Here is a 14,996-nt window from a genome sequence, read left to right as displayed (position 1 = left end):
AAAGTTGCAAACAGGGTAAGGGACCAGATATATTTGAAATAAGATTTTGGAATTACCTATACAGAATACTTCACATAGGAAAATGCTTATAGTTTGAATTATTTTAAAAAAAAGATACCAGAGGGAACTAATACTACAATTAAAAAAGAACATATAAAGTTTCCAGAATTAAAGAATGAGCAAAATATTCTAATGTTGAAGGATGTTTTTGAAAAATGGAGTTAGAGGTTAATATGATTAGTGTTAACAGGGACTTCTATCCATATGGAAAAATTGTGTCTACAATTTTTTTGGAAGCGGAACAAGTTTTACTTGATAAGATCGAGACAGAGTTGAAAGTGGATTTTCAAATGTCAGGTTACAAGAATTACTTGGAAAAAGATGTTACACTGGACCTACAGAAGAAATTGAGTGGTATTTTAAAAGGGATATATAAATAATAAACCAAGAGAGTGACCTGGTTGATTTTCTTATAATGGATCTTGTAAGAAGAGACAAAGGAGAAAAAAAACCAAGTTCTACAACAATGTTTGAATGAACCAAAGATTAAGATTGTTAGAAGTAAATGAAAAGAACATCTAGTTGATCAAGACTAACATAGATCTTATTTCTGATTATCCTTAATGCTGACACGAGGACTGAAATGATTATGGTTTATGGATTTGTTTATAAATAAGAGATAAGATAAAGAAAGAATAAATAATTAGTTGTATTTTAAGAAGAGGTGATAAGTTAATAAAATTATTTATATTTGTTGTGATCAAGGTGAGAAGTCACTTCTTTATATATTGATTTTTCTTTCTTGTCTATTTCTATTTTTTCCTTTTTTTTCTTTTTGGCTTGTTCTACTCTTTTTTTATTCTTCTATCTTTAACTTAGTTTGCATTAATTTTTACTTTTGTATTTATGATTTTTAATAAAATTACTATAAAACAAAACAAAAGCTTTATAAAGATGTAATGAGATTCTAGCCATATTCTTCTCCAGTAGATAACCAACAATTTCATCACCTATAGTTCAAGTGCCTAAAAATGCACACAATTATTTTTACACAAACAATCCCAAAAGACTCCATTTGGATTCAGTCTCGAAGAAACTAGGCTTTTTATCAACAGATAGATGAATTCTCAAATCAAGACAACTCATTTCTTTTTTTCAGTTTCCTTCAAGTTCAAGCATGAAGTCAATAATGAACATATTTTACAAAAAAAGGCAAATGGTCAATCGAATAGCATTTTTTCAAGTTAAAATCAAGTATAAAAAAGTAAAAGAAAAACTCTTGCTCTTTCATTCTGCACTTCCATTATATCACACTGGAGTTTTTAATCTTTTGAAGACTACTAAATACTTGGTATTTATGATTATCTACCATTAGGCATAAACTAAACTGATTAGAAACATGTTTCAAAAACTGTGATCTGCCATGTATTATGGAAAACCCTCAGAATATTGTTTAGTTCCTAGGTACTTGAAAAAAAGCACCTCAAGTAATGAAAGATTCAATGAGAATCCTTCTAGGTTAGACAAATGAAATAAGATTTTAATCCAAGTTCTAAGATAATAAGAGCTTATTGTTGAATTACATCCTGACATTTGAATTAATTTATCCATATTAAATTAATTTCAAAAGATATTATTACATGTTTAAGATCGGACAAAATGAACACAGTAAGATACTTCTATTCTATGGTGATTTTTCCTTAAAATTAAAAATATTTAAGTTACCTAATATTTGATATATGCTTTTTAATTAAACTGAAATCAGAGCTTGTTGCCAGGGTGATGACTGTGATGTCAAAGATCACATTTTAGTTTGGGTCAGGATCAAAGGAAGAAAGCACAGCTAAGGATGTGTAATTATAAATATCTATTTTAAAGGCAATTGAGTTTGAGGCATAAAAACATTATTCTAGAAGAATGATTTTTAAAAGATGGATTTCAAAGCTCCCAAAATCATAACAGAGACATTTTCTCAACTACAAAAGTTTACAAAAGTTGTTTAAAACTGCTTAGATCATGCTGCCCTTGAAGAGAATTCAGAAGCTGCAGCTGGTCTAGAATGCCAAAGTACATTTTTTGGTGGCTCTGATGCCCATTAACATCACTGTTCTACAGCTGCACTAAGTCCCAACAGACTTGCAGGTGTGATTCAAAGTACTGATTGTTAGTTGTATAGTGTTTGTTGGCAGTATAGTGGAGGAATGAATTGCTTGCCATCTTTCTTCTATTGTTTCTGCTAGACTCACCAGATCTAACACATAGATATGCTTTGAGTTCCCTCTATTAAACAATGCCAATGGCATTTTGTTGGAGTCAGGAGCTATCCACTCTCTGAGGTAGCACCTGCCTTCTGGAACAGTATTCCCCAGAGATCAGGATGGCTCTAATCCAATTGTTTTTTTGTAGGGCTCTGAAGACCTGGCTGTTTCTCCAGATGTTCAGGCCAGGTGGTTAGGCTAGCTCTGTTGTGGATGAGATTTTATGACTGGAAAATGTCATTTACCCAGGGCGCTATGAATTATGGTTTTAATTGTTATATTTTAATCTATGTATGTTACCTAGTCACCATTGTGAAATGGAAGCCATATAAATTATTTAGATAAATATATTTAAATAAATATCTTCACTATCAATTCTAAGGCTGTTTGTTGTGCTTAGCGTCATTAGTTTGATCTTTATATTCAATCTTAATTCCATTTTTTTCCCACCTTGGTCTTTTTATAATTTTATTAAAGTATAGGAGTACAAAGATAAACGACTAGTCCAACTAAATAAAATATAAGAAAGAAAAAAGAGAGGTGCAAAAAAACAGAAAAAGGTAAATAAGAAATAAGAAAAAACATTTAAAAGATTATTTCCCCCCAAATGTAAACATTTTCAGTAACTAAATACTTTTTCTAGAATTTCACCTAAAAACCTCTTCTTTCCCTATCTCATGCTTTATCAATAATTATTGAAATTCTGTACAGAATTTCAGTATTCTTCCATTTGTTTTGTTCAATGTCCTTGGAATCTGTTCTTTTCCCTGACATTTTTTAATGTGCAAATTTGAGGTTGGAATCTCCTTCTGAATTCAGAAATCTTTTAGAAGGCTTTCCTTATTTTTCTGTATCTGTTTCCATCTTCAATGTTATGATTAGTCCTCTGGTTATGACAGTAATTAGGACTGAGATCGCGATTGCTATGTGGAGTGATCATAAAGCGTGCGATCAAATGACTGCATTGCTTAGCAACGGTATTCCCAGCATACTCCTAAGAGAGATGGGTCATTAAAGGCAAAGATGTGGGAGTCCCAAGTAAGGACTACGAGGATGCTGCAGAAAGGTGGGAAAAACCCTTGGAGGGCTGGTGCAGGCCACATGTGACTTGAGAGTGGGAGAGGCCTTGAAAGGACCAATGCAGGTTTTGCACAAGTGGGGGGAAGCTACGGATCAACTGGCCAAGGCTGCACACGAGTTAGGGGGAAGAGTTGACATACAGGCTGTATGCAAAGGTGGCAGGGAAGGTTAGAAATGGCAATCACTTGATTGCAGGGTATTGCAATAGCTGGAATTTTGAGACCAGTCCATTTTTTTCAGGGTTGATATAACTTGAAATTGTTGTTGAAAAAATGAACATAAACTAAGGATTTATATGTATTGTAATCAGAGGTGGGATTCAAAATTTTTAACAACCAGTTCTGTGGGCATGGCTTAGTTGGTGGGCGTGGCTTGGTGGTCATGTGACTGGGTGGACATGGCTTGGTGGGCATGTTATTGGCTGGGCATGGCCAACTCAATATCACTCACATCGAGGCACACATCTCCTCGCCTGGCCTCTCATGACTGTGGGGATGCTGCAACAGTCGTAAGTGTGAAAAATGGTCATAAATCACTTTTTTCAGTGCCATTGTAACTTTGAATGGTCACCCCACATAAGCAAAGCACCAGCAAAAGAGGGGAAAAAAACTCCAGAGATGTTCCTGAGACAAGAAATCGAGTCCTGCCAATATAAGGGTTAATGGAGAGGCAGTTTCCGTAAGCAACACCAGAATGTTTCCTTCCTACCTTCCTTACAGGATTAGGCCAGTAATTTCTTATAACAACCGGTTCTCCAAACTGCTTAAAATGTTAACAACCGGTTCTAGCGAAAAGGTGCAAACTGGTAGAATCCCACCCGATTGTAATAGTGCTTCTTATATTTTCTAAACTGATATTCTATTATCTGAATGTTCCCTAAGCTACATGTCTTCACCCTGCCTTGAAAGGTCTTTACAACACACCATTTCAATTTCAGATTGAACTTCATAATTGCTCATGAACATCTTCTTTGTCAGCATTTAAAGCACAAACTTAAGTAATCATCATCTTAAATGGTGAAATGTAATTGATATGATTCATAATTGACTGTATGTGCCCAAAGCTGTCTGTTTTCCAGAGCACTTGACCTGAGGACAGGACTGGAAGTAATGGATGGAAACCTATCAAAGAGCAATCCAACCTAGAACTAAGGAGAAATTTTCTGACAATGAGAACAATTAATCAATGGAACAGCTTGCCTCCAAAAGTTATGGGTGTTCCATCACTAGAGGTTTTAAAGAAGAGACTGGACAGCCATTTCTCTAGAATGGTATAGAGTAGAATCTCTTGCTTGAGCAGGAGGTTGGATTCCAACTCTGTTAATGTAAACTGTATACTGTACTATTTTTGCTATAGCTTTCCTGATTATAAAAACTATGTCCTGTTTTCTTTGGCATTGTAGTAAATAGTGAGATCTTGTGACTGAAGGAATCCAACTCCAATCTATTTCAATTAATTGAAACCCAAGAGGACAATGTGTGATTGATTCATTTCATCTTTCACTGTGATGGGCTTTTCCACACTCATGATTCTTACATTCCATGCTTCCACTGTAATTCTGTCTTTGCAGCTTTGGATTTTCATTTCTGAAATGACAACATCAGCAAGTAAATGTCCCAAAGGCTTTAATCTAGCTACTTCTTAAACATTACTAATACTTAGCTCTTCCTAAGTAGCATGTTTAGTGCCATCTGGCCTGAATGGCCCATCATCTGGCTTTATATCGTCAATCATTTTTATTGCTTATCTCTTTAGGTTTTTTTGTAAAAGGTGCATTGGTCAAGAACTGTAAATACCACTATCTCCTTCAAGGTAAACGGTGGTAGTGTATCTAGTTAAGAGGGGTATTAATTATCCAGCAAAATACTTTCCGCAATGGCAAATGTCACTCCTGGCAAATATCAACCAAGAGAGATCTGGATTTAAGGGACTAAATATTAGTAGCTTAAATTCATCCATGCGTTATGTCCATATTTTCAAGGTGCAGAAGCATAAATTGACCCCAAAACACGAGACAACTAAGAAGTCTCCATGACACGAGTTACCAAAAACAATGCTAAATGCTATTTGATATTGTACTCTCAAATTGCAAATGGAGACGTGGGTACTCTATTTTTGTTATCTTCATTTTTAAGTGCTTTGGTTTTATTGTATTGTGAACAGTTGCTGGGGTGCATCCAGTTTCATTTACTTGTACAATGACAATAAAGTTCTTCTAATTCTAATTCTAAAAATGGTGGGGTGATGGTGGCAGATATAATGTTGTAGCAGTAATTCTTGAATGACTATGTTCTTCTTTCTTTTCTGGGGCCTCTGCCAATGGCAACATCAGGGACCCAAACTTCAAACCTAAAATCCAAAACCCCAAATCCTTCATAGGGGATGCTATCAGTTTTAAATCAAACTTATATTCTACACAAATCATGCAGCAACTATTCCTTACTGGAAGCAAGTTTCCCCCCTCACCCATTTTTTAAACCAGATTAAGTCTTTATGCATTTCACAGTGAACAGCCTTTCCAGATAGCCACAAGGGAAGAAAGGCTGCTGTTCCAAATGGTCTAATTTCATATATACCCCCACACATACCTTTCTCACCCAGAAGCAATGACTCATTCAGAACTTTTTAAAAAAACAGCAGAGATAAATATATGCCATTTTGGGGTATTCTGCTAGTTGAAATCAAGAAAACTAAGGTGCAACTGTAAACCGTCATATCAGTCACTAATTACAGTAAAGGAAAACAGCATAAAAAAGCCAGTTTGGTGTCAAAATAAGAAGGGAGAAACTTTGTGCCAGGGTTCTGATTAATGAATGGATAATTTTCCACAATTACATAGAATCACAGATAATGTACTATCTCCTAGGGAGCTAGACAAGAATTGAAATACTGACCATTTAAAATTAAAAGGAAGGAAGAAAAAGTTGGGACAAATATCACAGCTGTCATAACTCAGTGGCAACATTACTTGGCAGAAAAGCATTTACTACAATGCTCAGTCACCAACAACACCAGGTAAGCATTAGCAAGATTTGTCTTGTTGAAATCTTCTGCCAGCCATTTCAAGGTAGAGGTGAGAAAGCTTTCTGCAAACCTGGGCATTGCACTTTTTTATATAAATATTTTTATATTGTACATTTTTTCTTGATAAACATAACGGTTCCAATTATACAGCGTCGTGTACTGGTTATATCAAATCCCCCCCCTTTTCATCATATTATACATCCTAGTTATAACTATCATATAGTTTAATCTCTTTTGGCTACATCGTGTTACACATCTGGATTATAACTATTATTTGCTTAATTCTACCATAATACACTATTACAGCTCTTATTTTGTGCATTTCATACTATGTTCACATACAATTCAATAATATTTCTTACATATTTCCCTTTCTCTGTATTTATTTTATTTTGTTGAGTTTCTTTCATTATTCAACACTAATCTCTTCATCTATTATTTATCCAATTATACAGTATGTCCTATGTTAGGTAGTACTCTGATTCCTCTTTGTCCTTGAATTCCACTGTCTTTCCAGTTCAGCACATTGTAACATATTTTATTACCTCTTCCTCTGTGAGAATCCTTTCACTTTTCAGGCTTTAGGATTCTAGCTGCAGTTATTATATGTATGATTAAATATATGAGTCTTTTATTTTATTTCCCTGCTATTATCTCTAATAAAAATAGTTCTGGTTTCAGGTCTATTTGCTGTTTTATCATTTCTTCTAGCCAATTCTTTATCTTCAATATTTTTTCGCTGCCAGACACATGTGGTAGTAGGATCCCAGCCCTTGTTTGCACTATTCAGTGACATATTTGGAAACATTTTTGCCAATCTTGCAAGTGCCATCTATAAAACATTTTGTATAGGTTCTCTTTGTACGCTGTTGACAATGTTAATTTATAATTTCTCTCCTACAGTTTTTGCCAGTTATCTAATTCTATGGTGTATCCAAAAATGTTTGCCCAAACAATCATCGTTTCTTTTACATATTCTTCATCCATTTTAAAGTTCAATAGGTAATTTATACTATTATTACCTTTATTATTACCTTTATTGTCAGAGTACAAGTGTACAATGAGATTGGATGAGCCTCCCTTTGTGCATATCCCCCCTCCCCAACACAACTCACAGTAAGGACAGAAGTCCCTAAACCAGTCCCAATCTTATTATACTATGTGACCTTGTTGCATGAAGTTATTTTCCGTTCAGAAGTCTGACAGCCCACAGGTAGAAACTGTTCTTCAACCTGTTGGTGTGGCTGGCTATGCTTCTATATCTCCTACCCGATGGTAGTAGAGTGAAGAAGTGCTGACTGGGATGTGAGTTGTCCCTAAATTTTCTTGTATTTCATTTGGATTTGAGTATATGGCCACCAGTCCAAATAAATTCCATTTTTTAAATTCCTGTTTAGATTTTAAACCTCCCTGTTCATTAAGTATGTCTTTATATCTTACAATCTTATCTGGATCTAAAACATTAGGGTTTATTAACGCTTCTATCATGGATAACCAGACCAGTATTTTCATGTAGTGGTTCTGTTTGATTTTTTCCCCATACTGACCCCAGAGAGTTTCTAATATAGTGTCTTTGGAAATATCTGTGTGATTTATTTTTCCCGAACCATATGAATGCTTGCCACGCCAGTTGTAGATCATGTCCTTCTATCGCCAATATTCTTTTGTTTTTTAAATTTATCTACTCCTTCACCCATGTGAGAATTGAAGCCAGATAGTATACCCACCCTTGTTTTTCGTGTCTTGTAGCATTTTCATTTTGATTCTTGGTTTTTTGCCCTGCCAGATGAACTTAGAAATCAGTCTATTTAGGTCCTCAAAGAACTTTTTTCCTAATTTTATCGGAGTTGTTTGAAATAAAAATAGCAGTTTCGGTAGAATGTTCATTTTTGTTGTAGATATCCTTCCAATCAGTGCTGTTAGCCAAATTCCTAGGTATTTGATCTTTTTAGTTATCTGCATCCTGGGCATTGCATTTTTGAAGGTTTTATTCTTTTAGTTTTATTCGATAGCAGTGATATTATCAGATACAATAGAGGCAGAATTTCCTTCTTTCCTTTTTCTGTTTTGGAGGGTGTTTTCCACCCTAATTCTAACTTACTGAAAGCTTAACATACTTTTTATTCTGCTAAAATCAGTTTCACTGCAATTAACCCACATGTATGTCTTAAAAATGAAATACAATCAATGCTTTCTTTTCTCTAATCAACCCAAAATAATTTCCCACCAGATTCTACTTTCCTCTTTTTAAAATCTTCTTCCAATTTTTTATCATCTGATTTTCCCCAACCAATGATAACTGTAATTTTTCACACAGAACCATTAGTTTCATCTTTGTAAATGGAAATAGTATTGTATCCAAAATTCTTGAATTGCCTTTAGTATTTAAGAGCATAAATCCTGAAGATCCCTATTTTTGTATAGTAGTTCAGCTCTTGATGATCATATTCATAAGCATTGCATAGTGGTTAACATGTTAGAATGGAGAGTTCCAAACTGAATTTAAATCTTAATACAGCAACTTAGTTCACTAGTGAACTACATTTGACTTAATTTCTTCATACGGTTCTTGTGGAGAAAAAAATAAATAAAAAAATATACAGTATTGTAAATGGTTAGTTAACATCAGCTGCAACTTCTTCACTGCAGGTACCTGAGGGCCAACAAATGAGGCAAACACAAAGCAATCCTATAAAGCTTTTTAATGCCACGTTGGAAAGCAACATTTGTTTTTAAATAGGCATGTGCTGTTGATAATATGTTCTTGACCAGTGATGGAATTCAAAATTTTCTACTACCGGTTGTGTGGGCATGGTTTATTTGGTGGGTGTGGCTTGTGGTCATGTGACTGGCGTGTGGCTTAGTGGTCATGTGACTGGGTGGCCAACTCAATGTCACTCATATCAAGGGGTGCCTCACCTGGCCCCTCCCCTCCCAGCCATTCCTTGTCACCCAGCCTCAACTTATCTATAGTTCTGTAAAAATGTTGTTCACCTTTTTTGACTTTATTATCTGCACACGAAATATATACTTTCATGGACCACTAAAAGGAGGAAATGGCTCACATGCTTTACTCAAGAGTGTGATAGGCAACAGGCTTTTAAGGGGCTGCCATAAAGAAAGGGGGACAATGTATTTTCCCAAGAAGCAGAATGCAGACAAGAAGCAATGGATGGAAACTGAACAGAGAGAAGCAACCTAAAACTAAGGAGAAACTTCCTGTGAGTGAGAACAATTAACCAGTGGAACTGCCTGTCTCTAGAAGTTCTGGGTGCTCAATCACTGGAAGTTTTTAAGAAAAGACTGGACAGCCATTTCTCTGAAATGGTATAGGGTTCCCCCCAAGGTCGCTTCTAAGTGTTATTCTGTTATTCTGACACCTTTCCCAGGATTTTTACTTTGGCATCCTCAGTTTTCTTGCCTGAGCTGGGAGTTAGACTAGAAGACCTCCAAAGTCCCTTTCAACTATTGCTAAACACATGTGTATTTTATGCTCTGGACTATTGACATTGAACGCATGTAACCCCTGAAAAATATGTGGTAGCCCTGGGCAAAAGAAAGGCAGAAAAATCACTCTAGGTGTAGGGACAGTGTAAAATATTATAAATATGATAAACATGATAAACATGATGAGTTTTATCTCTCTCTCCTCCTATTTGTTCTTTCTTTCTCTATGTTCCTCTTTCTTTCTTTCTTTCTTTCTTTCTTTCTTTCTTTCTTTCTTTCTTTCTTTCTTTCTTTCTTTCTTTCTTTCTTCCTTCCTTCCTTCCTTCCTTCCTTCCTTCCTTCCTTCCTTCCTTCCTTCCTTCCCCCCCCATACACACACACACACACACACACAGAGCACTTAACAGACAAGCATTTTGGAAGCAGCTCCTTTAAATTTCTTCAAGGCTTGAGTGGATTCCCCCACCCACTCTGTCAGACCGCACTCTTTCTCACTCCCAACACTTTAACTCACAAGGCGAAAGCGATACCTGCAACATCCGTGCCTTTCTTCCTTTTCCCCGGGGAGAAAGAGGACGTGGGGAACGGAAAGCTAGGAGAGCGATCGCAAGTGAGCAACCAGGTGACTGGGTTGGAGGCGTGGCCAGCTAGGGATTGCCACCGGTTTGGCGACCCATACCAAATAACTGCTACCGGTTCGCTCGAATAGGTGAAAATTGGTTGAATAGCACCTCTGTTCTTGACATTAAAAAAGGTTTTTCCTGAGATGTATGCTAGAAAGAAAGGCCAGAATATTGATGCCACACTGCTTCTACTTGTCCACACCTCAATTCTCAAACAACTTTATTTCAAATGTAGTACTTCCAGCATTAAAAATCAAACCATTCATATAAATTTGTGTATCATACATAAAGGAAAATATATTTTCATAGAATCCAACACAGCAAGGAATAACTAAGAGAGAAAAGAAATGCAGAGCAATTTTTATGGAAATAAAAAACTATTTTGAAACTGAGAGAGTGGAGATAAACAAGGAGCTTCTATGTAAAGTGAACAGATGCTAGGAAGGGGAATTTTAGAGATCAGTATGGGAGTGACAGCAATTTGCCCAAGACTGGAATGGAAACAAATGCTACAAATATTGGTTTTCAAAAAGAAAAAAATGAATGCAGTCATAAATGTTGTGAAAAAGTTTAAAAATGATCAGAGTACATATGTATATGGCATAACTGGAGAAGTGTTAAAATGTGGGCATGGTTTGCTTATGAAGTGTCTATGTGGTTTTTTACATGTGTGAAGACTACGTCTCTGCCTGATGATTAGAAGGATACCATTATTCTTTCTCTGTATAATAGGAAAGACAATACAGCAAATGAAAAAGCTATGAGGGATTAGTTAAACCTGCCTAAGAAAATGTTAAAGACTTAACAGTGAGCAAAATTTGAACAATGCAGTATGGCTTTATGCCAGGAAGCTAGTGTACTGATTAAATTTTTACTCTTCGGGACATGGAAAAAATGTACAAATGTGTGAAAGTTTATTGTATATATTTTTATTTGGAGAAAGCATGTGACTAAATGAACAAATATGGACTATAGAATGATGCACGTGAATATTAATTTGAAGGTTGATGAGTTAAAATCAGTATAAGATGGAAGTAAAGCATGCATGATGAAATGCTGAGATAAAGGTTCAACATTCAGCAAGGAAAAAGGCAAGGGTGTGTGATGCTCCCTCTGCTGTTTAATACAGTAAATATAATATAATATAGTATAATATAATTAAATAATTATAATATATATATGTATGTATGTATATAATATATATATATATGTATGTAATTATAATATATACATATACATACATATACATATATATCTCAAATTCATGTAAATCAATTTATGAATAAATACTGACATTACTGACATTCAAGGTGGGGACATAAATACACATGTTATGATAATACCATGTTATGGCTAAGGATTTAAGTTCTTGCAGAAAAGTATGATGTTGCAAGGGGAATGGACAAAAAATTAATGTATCAGAAAATCAAGGTAACTATGAACAATTACAATTACAAGTTATACATAAGCGGTAAAAATCTAAAGCAAATAGAAAAAAATGTGTACTTTAGTAGAATGTTTACTGACACATTTTCAGATTTATAAATGCTGGCAGAAAGGTATCCCCAACCCCTAGTCTGTAGACTGGCATTTGTCTGTGGCATGCCAGAAACTGGACTGTGCAAATGAGTGAAGCCCCATCTGCGGGATACAGGTAACACGCGAAACCACACCCACTCAGGTCCACAGGAAAGCCTCTCTCTACGGAACAGTCCCTGGTGCCCAAAAGGTTGGGGGCTACTGACCTAATGTGAGGAGTGCTATGTGCCAAAAGAGAATATTTATGTAGCTTTTGCCGTTTTGTTGGATGAAATGAGTTATGTGAGGGAAAACAGAAAAGTTGAAAGCAGTAAGAATGGAATAAAACCAAGAATGAATGGGAACTGAATAAACATTGAATGCAATGCAAAGTTGAATGACCAGTGTGAAATAAGTCTGATCTGAGAAAAACTACACTATAGATGGGAAAGATTGCAAAGTCTTAGATGAACTGAATTGAGATTAGGTCATGGATGAAGTAGGTATAATTTACACGGAGGGAAAGATATACAAAGGTACATAGTGAATGATATTGATAAAAAATAAATTTAATTATACTTTTTTTAGCTTAGATTACTAAAACATAGAGGGTCATCTTTTAAGTGCAGTGCACCAGTGGTAGGATTCAATTTTTTTTACTACCAGTTCTGTGGACATGGCTTGGTGGGCGTGGCCATGTGACTGGGTGGGTGTGGCTTTTTATTATTTTTTGCAGCCCCCCCCCATCTGTTTTTGAGCTTCCTAGCCACAGAGGAGCCTGGGGGGGGGGGGGCGTTTTTGCTCCCCTAAGGCTCCTCTGGGGCTCTGGAAGGCAAAAAATGGAGGGGGAGGGCTGAGCTCCTCCCTCCATTTTTTGCCTTCCTGGGCCTCAGCAAGAGGAATCCCGGCACAGCTGACCTTATCTACAGCTGATTATCAGGAGGGGAAAAAAAGAAATACCTTAGGCGAATGTCAGGCGGGCGGGGTAAGCAAGCATCGGGCAGGAGGGCGACTGGGTCTGGGGCGTGGTCAGCCAGAACTTACTACCGGTTCGGCGACCCACATCAAATTCTTGCTACCGGTTCACCCAAACTGGTGCGAACCGGGTGAATACCACCACTGCAATGCACCCATAAATTGATAACAGTAAATTCTACTGTTCCTTATAATTGAGTTCCAAAGATCCTGGAATGTTGCCTAAATTCAGTGATGGACAAGACAGAATGCTGTTCATTAATAAAACAATTGGACACTGGGATGGAGATTCAGCTTTCTAAGGTCATGTTATTATTCCCCCACAAAAACAAATAAATAAACAAACAAACCAGAGTCTAGGAGTTGCCCCTAATCTTCATTTTGACACTGGATTCATGATTGGAAGCTCTGACAAGATACTTGTTTACCCAGTTACAGCTCCAGAAAGTTGGTGATATTTTGCAATAGTTATTCATACCCTTATTACACAGACTATTTTTCTAAATTTATGGAAGTTAGAAATGGGAAAAATGCATCCAACAATTTATACATTGTAGAAGTAATAAAGGTTGAACTGAAATATCTGCCAGCTATTTACTGAACATTCTGATCTACAGGAGAGGTCCTTCAAAAACTACCCCTGCTGTTGGAGGCTCCGTTATCTGGCATACAACAGAGTTTTTTTCCTGCCTTGTTCCTAGATAGTGGAATACATTAGGCCTTATTCTTGCAGCTTTTATGAAATTTATTTCCTTAAAAATGATATGGCCACCTATCTCGTAAAGTACAACTCTGGACAGCTCACAATAATGGTAAAACTGAGTGCAAGAAAAATGCCTGACCTTCCATCTCCAATCCAGCAATCTATTCAATCCTCAGGCTCCAACTTTATCCTATCCCAGCGCTTTGGGAACTTTTCCTGATAATAAAAGAGTGGAGGTTTGCCATATACTTTTTTTTTTTTTTTGCCATATACTTTCATATCCCAAATACGAAAATAATTCAAAATGTTTTAATTGTTAATCAAATTTAATAATTTCAATTTAATTTTGCCAAGCTTGTTTTTCTGTACTTTTTCTGTGGTTTCACTACATTGGAAGAATTTTATTAAGCTATAGTGTATTAACTTTTAAGGAATCATCACTGATTAGACTAATCCAACAGACTAAAACATACGATAGTTTGTTCTATTATGGTCAAGTTTGATATTTAAATCTAACTAATTTTCATCCTGTATGTACTATTACTTTCAGAATACCATAGCTTTACTCTAAACAAGAAGCTTTACTGTATTTAAATATGTCTGACTGAAATTTTGGAATTTTGAAAATTGGTTATATCAGAAGCCTGCTGATCTCTAAAATGTAATACCCAGGTGAGCTGTCTTTCCTCAAAGACATTTCATTGCCCATCAGAGTAAACATCTAATGGGCAATGAAATACAACATGTTTTCAATATCTGAGTAACTTTATAGTGGTTGTGATGAACTCTGCTTTTTAAATCTGTTGTAGGACTCCAACCCCTATCAGCTCTAGCCAGCATGGGCTTGTAGTCCAATGACTTTATCAAAGTCAGATTCCTTCCTCTTCTTTTCTATATTCAAATGCATCGTGCAAAAAATAGTGAATTGTATTGAGTTTTTATTTATCGTTTTCGATACTGACATTTTGATCGGAATTGCAAATTTCGGGTAGTAACTAATGGTGGAGAATTGGGCCCCAAGGCTCTATAAAGGTAAGCTCACACCTGGCAAGGAAAGAGAAACAGCAACCCGCGTAAAACTTCCTAGGAGAAAGGTGGCAATTAATGATCCCCCACTCCAATTTAACTGAGGACGACCACCATAATTCCTCCGCAGTCTCCCACCGCTGAGGTACTCTGGCATTTTGCCCCCAAGCCAGGGAAGTTTTCTCTTCCAAGCGAGGAGAGGGAAGGATCTGCTCTCAATCTGAGTGGCAGAAACCCCGCGTGCGGCTCCCCTTCGTTCACGCTCCCTCGCTCCGGTGGGAGGAAAGGAGCTGAAGAATGCGAAAGGAGAGCCCGGCCCGCTCCTTTCCCGCTCGCGGCGTC

The 14,996-nt window shown here is 36.3% G+C and overlaps 1 protein-coding gene across 1 annotated transcript in view; it reads right to left on the bottom strand.

The window, feature by feature from the left end:
* TCF20 (transcription factor 20) overlaps positions 1-14,996 on the bottom strand; it is a 166,039-nt gene that overhangs the window by 150,313 nt on the left and 730 nt on the right. The window lies entirely within an intron of this gene.

This window comes from Pseudonaja textilis, chromosome 5 (genome assembly GCF_049901715.1).
Source record: "Pseudonaja textilis isolate UNSWEBS1 chromosome 5, rPseTex1.2, whole genome shotgun sequence".
Lineage (NCBI taxonomy): Eukaryota > Metazoa > Chordata > Lepidosauria > Squamata > Elapidae > Pseudonaja > Pseudonaja textilis.
Note: the sequence above shows the minus strand (reverse complement) of the source record. Positions and strands in the feature narration are given on the sequence as shown.